This window comes from Maylandia zebra, linkage group LG7 (assembly GCF_041146795.1).
Source record: "Maylandia zebra isolate NMK-2024a linkage group LG7, Mzebra_GT3a, whole genome shotgun sequence".
Taxonomy (NCBI): domain Eukaryota; kingdom Metazoa; phylum Chordata; class Actinopteri; order Cichliformes; family Cichlidae; genus Maylandia; species Maylandia zebra.
The window spans coordinates 14,073,380-14,082,100 of NC_135173.1; the positions used below are offsets into that span (position 1 = coordinate 14,073,380).

The window sequence follows — 8,721 nt, forward strand, 5'->3', positions numbered from 1 at the left end:
CCAAACTTGAAAGTTTCACCACAGGTTGCCTCCACGCATTTCACATGATGTATATCTCGCAGGCTGCAAAGTTAACAGATCTTAAAACATACAACAGAATCGTGCGGAGTGGCGCAAAAAAGCTTCCAGGCGCTTTGGAGTTTTGTCCACCGATGATATCGGTAAGGAGGTGTCTTTAGATCCGAGAGGCATTCTGCAGCAAATATAGCCTGAATATACAGCTATAAGAGGAATACGTCCAACATGTGGTATGCGGCCCACAGACGTGGGCGTGTCCACAGCGCCACCAACACCACTGGTCTGGAGCAGCGTTACAGTGCCCAGCACCATTGGAAGAGAGCATACAAGTACAGGTTTGCAACTTTCACTTTATTTAAGGTGTTGTTGTTCTACTTTCTGCTTATGATCTACTATAGTTTAAAGGTTAAGCTATAAATCCCTTTTTACACTTTGAAAAACAATTATACAAAAGATAAAATGACTGTTTTAAACTCTTGCATGTCATCATTTTCTGTGTAATAAATCTGTAATAGGACACAGGGCTGCACATGAGTGTTTTTGGACCACTGAGTACCCTATCTTGTTTTGAGTTCCCTCCTGTACCCCCCCCCCCCCCATTAAAAAAGTTCCCCTGCTCACAGAGCCCTTATATTCACAGAAGATGACACCCAGAAACCCTGAGTGTAAAGAAGAAGAAGAATTCCAGCTGCTGGAACAACCTACCTGCCAGGACTTCCTGAGATAAACTATTATTAAAGGTCTTTTTTCCTGTTGCCTGGGTTCTCTGTGAAGTTTATTCACAAATAAAATCTATTCATGGCACTTGTTTTGGGATATTGTGTATATTTTTGGGGACACTGCTGTACAGATTGATTTGATTTGCAGTACATCAGGGTCAGTCATCCTGTATGCAGAAGGACTGACACTTGTTGCAATATTTGTCAAAAATCTACTGAATGCTGTTGGTTTGCAAGTAAATGTTTAAAATATAATTTATTGTTTGTTTGTTTGTTTGTTTTTTAACATTTCCCCTTCTCCAAACTGGACTTGAAATTAGTTGTTGAGCACCCAGAGTCCAAACCCCCAATATACTTCCCTCTCAGTGATGTAAGACGGAAAAGACCTACTTATTAGCTAATTCATTTTTAACTGATTTTCTGCAAAGGCACAAATACAAGCAGCTTTATTTGATGAGAACTAACTGTTGAAATACAGCATTTGAGCAATTTCCCCTTTATGCTCTGAATGTGCAATTTTTGTCATGAAGAAAACTGATGAGGTGACTATTTGAAAATGTGATTGCACCGATTTCCTCCGTTACACATTATCTGAACTCAAAAACGAAAACAATCAACTAAAAGCGCAAAAGTCATGTGAACAAAGTCTCAAATCGAAGCAACAAGATTCAGCAAGAGTTTTTAATATTATTTACTCCCCTTCTTATGAATATCTCTAGTGGGCCTCTGGCCAGCAGCACAGTGCATCGGCAGAGAGTTCAGCGAAGAAAGTACTGGTTTAACCAGCTGATGTTAGACAGAGAAAATAAGTTGTTTCCAAAACTGCTTTTTAAACTTTCATTCAAAGACAGAAGAGTGGCACAACAACACTAGCAGTAAGTTGTTTAAATCCTGCTCGACCCTGCTGATAACGTCTGTGCTATTCTCCTCTCAGTCTTGCAGGTTTGATAACAAAAGTTTCATCAGACTTGACTTGTTGACTCAGAAATGACTTTCAGCAGTTGACAGGCTTTATGATTATAATCTATTTTATAGTTCAGTATTTCTTTTAATGAACAGCTTGTGTTTTTTGTTGTTGTTGTTGTTTTGTTGTTTTTTTTGGAAGATGGTGGTTTCTCTCAGCAAACTAGCAATTTACCTCAAAACCTTCCTCTGAGCAACTCTCAGTCTCTGCCAACTGTAATCCAGCCAGCTCCCACAGGCACTGTCTTCTTTGGTTTATTCTCCAGTAAGAGACAAGTGACACCATTATGGTGGAAAAAAAGGGAGTCAAGATACAAAGTTTTTGTCAGTGTTGGACATTTTAATGGCGTTAGCTTTACAGCTGGATCAATCTGATCATTTTTCCAGACACCTGGAAATAAATCCATAAACAGTTATCAAATCCAGGCATGCTGGAAACTATCATGTCACTAGCTACAAAGTCCTGGCAGAAAACAAACCAGCTAATGCTATTGATTATAAGCACAAGGACACACTTGAATGTCCCTGTTAACCTCGTGTGGACCCACATGAACTCCAGTGTTTCATCAAAAAAGTTTCAAGGATCTGTTTAGCTCAGATTTTGAATGTACCAGAATATGTGTCGGATATTACGTGGCATGCTTTAAGAGCAACAGACAAAGGACACAAAACTTCTTTTTCTTTTAAGAAAAGGAGTAAAGTTGCACTCCACCAGTACAGGATTAGACCTGCTTTCCTGCAGCAGCTGATGCTCTCCTGTGAGAATGAATGCACACTTTCAGCATTGTGCACAAAAGCCCACACTAGAAAGTTCCCAGTGTTCACGGCAATGTGGCATTCAGAAGGCCATCTGGCTGTATTATTTTACATATTCTTTCACCACAAAAACGTGGTGTTCTTGTGTTTCATGTAGTGCTTTGGCGATCTTTTCTAATGAGAGCGCAGCAAAAGGGGATAGTTCCTCTTTCACAGGGTTATTTCCCAGAGCTGCGTAGAAACTGCATGTGTTTATCAACTCCCATTTGGGTGTCAAGTGCTCGAAAGCCAAAAGAGACAGTGAGGAAATCAGCTGCAGCTCAAACAACGGAACCCCTCCAAAGGTGACAAGCAGCTGTGGAAGTGATCATATCTTTCACAATCTCACTCAGAGGGGAACAGTGGAGTATCTCTGTCTGTGGCTGCTGCAATGTGATGATTCAAGAGACCTTTTGTACGTTCCCAAATCCCAGCACCAACCCCCAGTGCACTGTGTCCAAACAGCACACTGTCTGGCACTGAGATAATGTTCTCAGGCAGGAACAGCAATTTGATTGGCCTCTTCACTTTTGTTTGCAATGGGAGATATCCTCTTCGAGCACAGTGAAGCCTGAACACTGTAACATTCTGGCTCGGCTGTCATGTCAAGGCAAGACCCCGCCCTCTGAAGACTTTGAAAAACTTACAAAAGTATCAAATTCCACGTGGTTCTTAAACTGGGGGTCTGGTTAAAATAGTCACTCTTATGTTGCTTATCATTAAAATGCTGTCTACTCATAAACCTCAGTCATTTATTAACTAAGACCTTTTGCCTTTCTTTCCTTTAATCCAGCTGTGAGTTTCGAAGGGCAGTCCAACTGCTTGGTAAACGTCCCTGAAATGGAAAGAGCCTCTTATCAGAACAGAAGAAGCAGTAAAACACTTAAGACTGTTATAGTTCCGAGATATTGCCAAACCAGTATTTCTGGTAATGTCAAGGTTTTTTTTATTGACTCCTAAGAAAAAAATCAAGATTTCAATTGTGGTTTCGGAAAAATGAGAGACTAAGTCACGATATATAATTTATACAGTATATATTTTATAAAAAATATTGGTTTGAATGAATGAATAAAGACTGATAGAGAGCTGAAGGTGCTATAGTGTGGACACTGCACTATAATATATCCCTCTTCTTGTTGTTCTCCAAGCCCTTTGTGACAGACAAGCAGCCCCGTGACTAATGATGACAGAAACAGGCTGGGTTTTACCTGTGTAGAAAAAAACGAGGATTAGTCATACAGACGACACACAAGTGTTAAACAGTAAAGATGTAAGTGTAACACGTGCGAGTCAGCAGGGCGTACACCCACCACGTGAACCTCTCTGTAACAGCCAACCACTTGCGCTTGTGTTTCGACAGGGCACAAGTGAAATGTTGATCTTTGTTCCCTTTGCTGAGGAGAGAAAAGAACACCCGATTATGTAAAGCACGTATGCGTACAGTAATAAAACCAGGTCCAATGAGTCAGCCAGGCGTCGATGAGATGGGTAAACAAGTCCAAACTACATGCTATCATAACAAAGTGCAGCCTTCCTGCTGTCTAGCAGGATATACAAGTTACAGAGTTATTGGGTCCTTATCAACACTTTACTGTCATAACATTACCATTAGGAACACAAGTGCAAACATCAGATTGAGCAAACGCTACTGGGAACAATAAATGGTAAATGACCACTTGGCACACAAACAAATATAAGATCACATCCCTCCTCCTTAGGTATTCAAAAATCTTGATGTTTTCTGAGAACAGGGTGTCCTTTTTTTAAGGTAACTTGTAGCATCTCTCACAGACGAGATACAGAATACACTCTCTTGGGCAACATCCAAAAAAGTGTACTTTGGTGATTAATTTATTCCAGGGTGTTGAACTTTAAGTCTGACAAGTTAAGCCACATTTCTAAATTAAAGGCTCACCAGTAACGCAGAGATGATTTCTTAACTTCATTGCCAAATGTTAGCCAATACAATGAACACCTCTCCTGTGTCCAAACTAGATATTTGCTTTAGGAAGCTCCTGATTAGCTTAGCATAGCATAAACCCTGCGGTATTGTGCGAAGGAGTCAGGAGTGGCAGAGAAGCATGTGAGGGGGGTGCAGGACATGTGTGAAGATAGTGAGACAGTGGTAAACTGTGTGATAGGATTCGAGGTAAGATTACATCAATAATTGGCTCTGAGTCCATTCTTGTTTGAATTGGTGATGAACAGGCTGACAGACGAGGTCAAGCAGGACTATGATGTATGCAGACGATACATGTGATATGTAGTGAGGGCAGGGAACAGGTGGAAGATTGTCTGGAGAGGTGGAGGTATGCTCTGACAGAAGAGGTATGATATACAGTAGAAGAAGGATAGAATACGTGTGTATGAATGAGACGGAGACAGGTGGAAACATGCACAGAGTGAGGGTGAAAGGGATGGTTTACAAGGTAGCAGTGAGACATTTGGTATGGTTTGGAGAGAGGGGTACTGACAAAAAGACAGAAGGCCAAGCTGAAGGTGTTAAAGTGAATGAACAATATTAACGGGATAAGGCAATGCTGAGATGGTTTGGACATGTGGAGAGGGGATAGTGGATACATTGGGCAAAAGGCTGTTGAATATGGAACTGCCAGGTAGGAGACAAAGATGAAGACCACAGAGAAGATTCATGAATGTAGTGAAGAAGGTCATAGCAGAGAGTTGGTGTGACAGACAGGGGTTAGATGGAGGCAGATTATCCACTGTGGTGATCCCTAAAGGGAGAAACCAAAAGAAGAAGAAAAAGAAGCAGTATAAATCCTGGACACTGGCTCTATCCAAGGATATGTGCCAAGTCCCACAAATGACCCTATTTAAGCTCTTTTCCCCCCACAGTTGAATTCATAGTCATCACGCAAAGCTAAGCCAACTCCTAGCAAGAGCATAGTTTAATTGTCATAATAAGAGGCAAAGGCTCTATATATTACGACCAGTAACTGCAAATTATTCATACAAAAGAAACTGTAATGTGCAGTTTACACATGTGCACAAAACGCCCCATGCAAACACCTGTTCATGTGGAGAAATCTTATCTAAAGACAGGGCTTTGTGCACATAAACAACAAACAAATTAACTCATAAAAGCTGCCCATGACAGCTTTCATAGATAGCGTCATTCAGGTGCTGCTTTTCAACAACAACAAGACCAGAACAGTGCTCAACTCCCTTCCTAGCACTTTGCAGAAAGGGGGCTTAGGCTGAGAAGAGGTCACTGTGCGAGCTCTCAGAAGGGTGGGAGGTGTTGTTTAGATGGGAGTCCCATTTGGTTGTCATCCTCCCTGTCTTTTTGCCTCCAGGCCGTCAATGTTCAGCCACACAAGAGGCAACCTTCTTTACCACTATGTTAATCCTGCTTTCCTCCCCCGCCTCGGTGCCGCCTCCCCGGCACTCTACTACAAAGAACAGAGAGCTGTCCAGCATCACTGGCAGAACATGATAATTTTTTCTGTTGCGTAATTTGAAAGCAGTAGACAAGTGCTCTGACGTGAGAGTGACGACTGTCTTGCATGCAGACTTGAGTTCATAATCACAAGCTGATTTGTACGTCACTCGCTTGACCCTAGGCCCATGCTTAGCCATGAGTATGCACTGCCATCATTGTTCCTTTGGCATGGTGGCTTTGTCTGCTCAACACAATACAGCTCAAAAGAGCAATGTGAAGCGGACACAGTTTTGTTTTTGCACCCATTTGCTGGTCAGTGCTGGTGCTATTCAAAATGCATTGATTGGTGTGACGGCTGGAGAGGGATGTGCCTCGCGGGCACCGGTGAGGGGACAACACTTTGAAATGCACTATTCATCTGGGCGGTGAGTCTGCAGGGGGCCTGCATTAGCTCACTGCGCTGATGCTTTTGAGATGAACATCTCTTTTGGTGGGACATTCAGCAGAGGCACTTAAATGGCATGCAGTCCATTATTAATGGTCAGTGTTTGAGTGTGTGCAAGATGTACAGGTCATTGCAGTACAGTCATTTTCTACTGACACCGATCGAGATTAAAATTAGAGGAAAAAAATAAATAAATGAGTGTAGAAGCAAATCAAGCATGCTTCCAAGCTGGTGCACTGCATAGTATTAAGTTAAACTCAAACCAAAAAACTTGCTGTTTCTTATGATGGTGAAAAAGGGTTCACTGTTGGGGTGAATTACAGGAGCTTCAGTGACAGAGTTCTCAGTCTGACAAGTTTTCACTTTGAAAAAATGGCTACAAGTTACATTTAAATCTGTGGCAACTGTCATCAGCAGTGCAGCTTTGATGACTGCGATGCTGCATTGGTGCATGCAAGGCAAGGCTAAAGAGTAGCTCTTCCTCAGGTGAGTGAGGCTGTCTATGCAGGGTGTGAAAAGACTCGTCTGCAAGAACAATGCACCCATAATTATATAGGGATATTACAGTAATGGCCAGTGGGCTGGTACTTACAGTGCTTTTATGCTCTAAGTGAGTACTAAGCACTTTTTATTACAAGACACAATCGGGCAAACTTTTTTGTTTAAATCGGCATTCTGTTTGTTGAATTATTATTATTTATTTATTTAAAAACTTTTTTATTTTATTGTGTACTATTAATTCTTTTTATTGGCTATTCTGGAACTTCATGTTCTTATTTGTTTTAGTGTTTTTGTGTACAGCCCCTGACTGAGGGGTTTAACATCTGACCCACGGACACTTCAAACTTATGTACTAGAGGACGTGAGAGTCAAACCACCAACCTTACAATCAGCAAGTGATGTGAACATGTTGTGTACATCCAGAGATGAGGGCAGGCCTAAATACTTTATGCCAGCAATAAGGGTTACATGGTTCACTGAGAGGGGAGGATCACTGCAGTACAGTTACTTTGATCACATGGCTTGTGGTAGCCTAATAAAGGTCATGATGTTTTTTTTCTGTCACTTCTCTTTATATGGACTGTAAGCTGAAATAAAACATTAGAATGAAATTACCATTTGGAAAGAATCTCAGAACATAATGACAGATCTCACTATCATTTCCCAGAGCTTATGTCTTTGAACTTGTTTTATCTACTCAACGGTTACAAAAATCAAAGATCAATAAAAAACAGAACTGAAAGTTGTATATAAACTTACAAAATACACTTACGGCAATAAATGTTATACAATTGGAAAGCCTGTTTATGTCCCCTTAAATATTGCCATATTTGTGAGGAATCCAGAAACGCATTTGTGGGTTGAGCAGCAGAGTTGAGAAATTTGACAAATTTTCTCTGCCAATGTCAAGCTGCTAATTCTGCTATTGACTCTTGTTTGGTGTTGTTTATTGGATTGGGGGATTTAAGTCTGAAGAAACAAGACGTGCTAGTAATTGAACAGTTTATTCATTTAACAAACAGAGGCCTCAGTAGCATGAGGAAGACTAATACACAGCCACAAGAGCCTGGCACATCCTCCTCATGCTGGTCACCAGTTTGGTTACACATTGCTGTGGGATGGCATCTTCAACCAAGATTAACCTAGCCACCATGGTTGTGTTGGTCACTCTGGCACTTCCGAGCTGATCCAACAAGGTTTCAGTGGGGTTGAGATCAGGACTGCAGGCACGCCATTCCATCCTCTCAACACCCAAATTCTGGAGGTAGTCGCTGATGAACCGACTCTGTGTAGAAGACTTCCTAATAAGTGCTGACACGGTAAGAAAACTCTTCCTGTTGTGTCTCGGACAGCTCCCTCATATTAAAATTTGGTCTTTCTTTATATTTGACTGTTTATCTCAAAATAATTCATTTGTAAAACGCCAATAAATAAATAAAATAAAAAATGTATTCTTATAATAATGATAAACAACCAGTTGCTGGTGCAAGCCCCCCGACTTGTGCACTACATGACAATAATCCATCTTGCCTATAACTAATGCAGGTTTCCATTTTAATTGCAATACCAAACTTTTGTTTGCAGTTGTGCGCCGTTATGATGCTTTGCGGGCCTGTAATCTGGACGGAATGCGCACATAAGCCTCCCTTTTATATTCCATTTGGCGCAGAGAAAGTTCAAAGTGAAAACAAAAAAACACAGAGAGGCAGAATTTCAAAACATACGACTTCCAAAGAGGCACTGTTACATCACATGACTGTTTCCACCACTTCGACCAGAGTGTGCTCAGAAGTCAGCGGGTTCACAAGTGGGCGAGGCTCAACACGGACTGAAGTGCACAACCCCGGCACGGAGCGTGAACCAGCTTGACCGCGGGC

The 8,721-nt window shown here is 41.5% G+C and overlaps 1 long non-coding RNA gene across 1 annotated transcript; it reads left to right on the forward strand.

Annotated features, from left to right (window-relative positions):
• The first annotated feature begins 1 nt into the window (after nt 1).
• Nucleotides 2-822, forward strand: LOC101479247 (uncharacterized). The gene is made up of 2 exons (XR_191236.6): nt 2-353; nt 659-822. It is a non-coding gene; the product is annotated as an uncharacterized LOC101479247 (long non-coding RNA).
• Nucleotides 823-8,721: the final 7,899 nt, after the last annotated feature.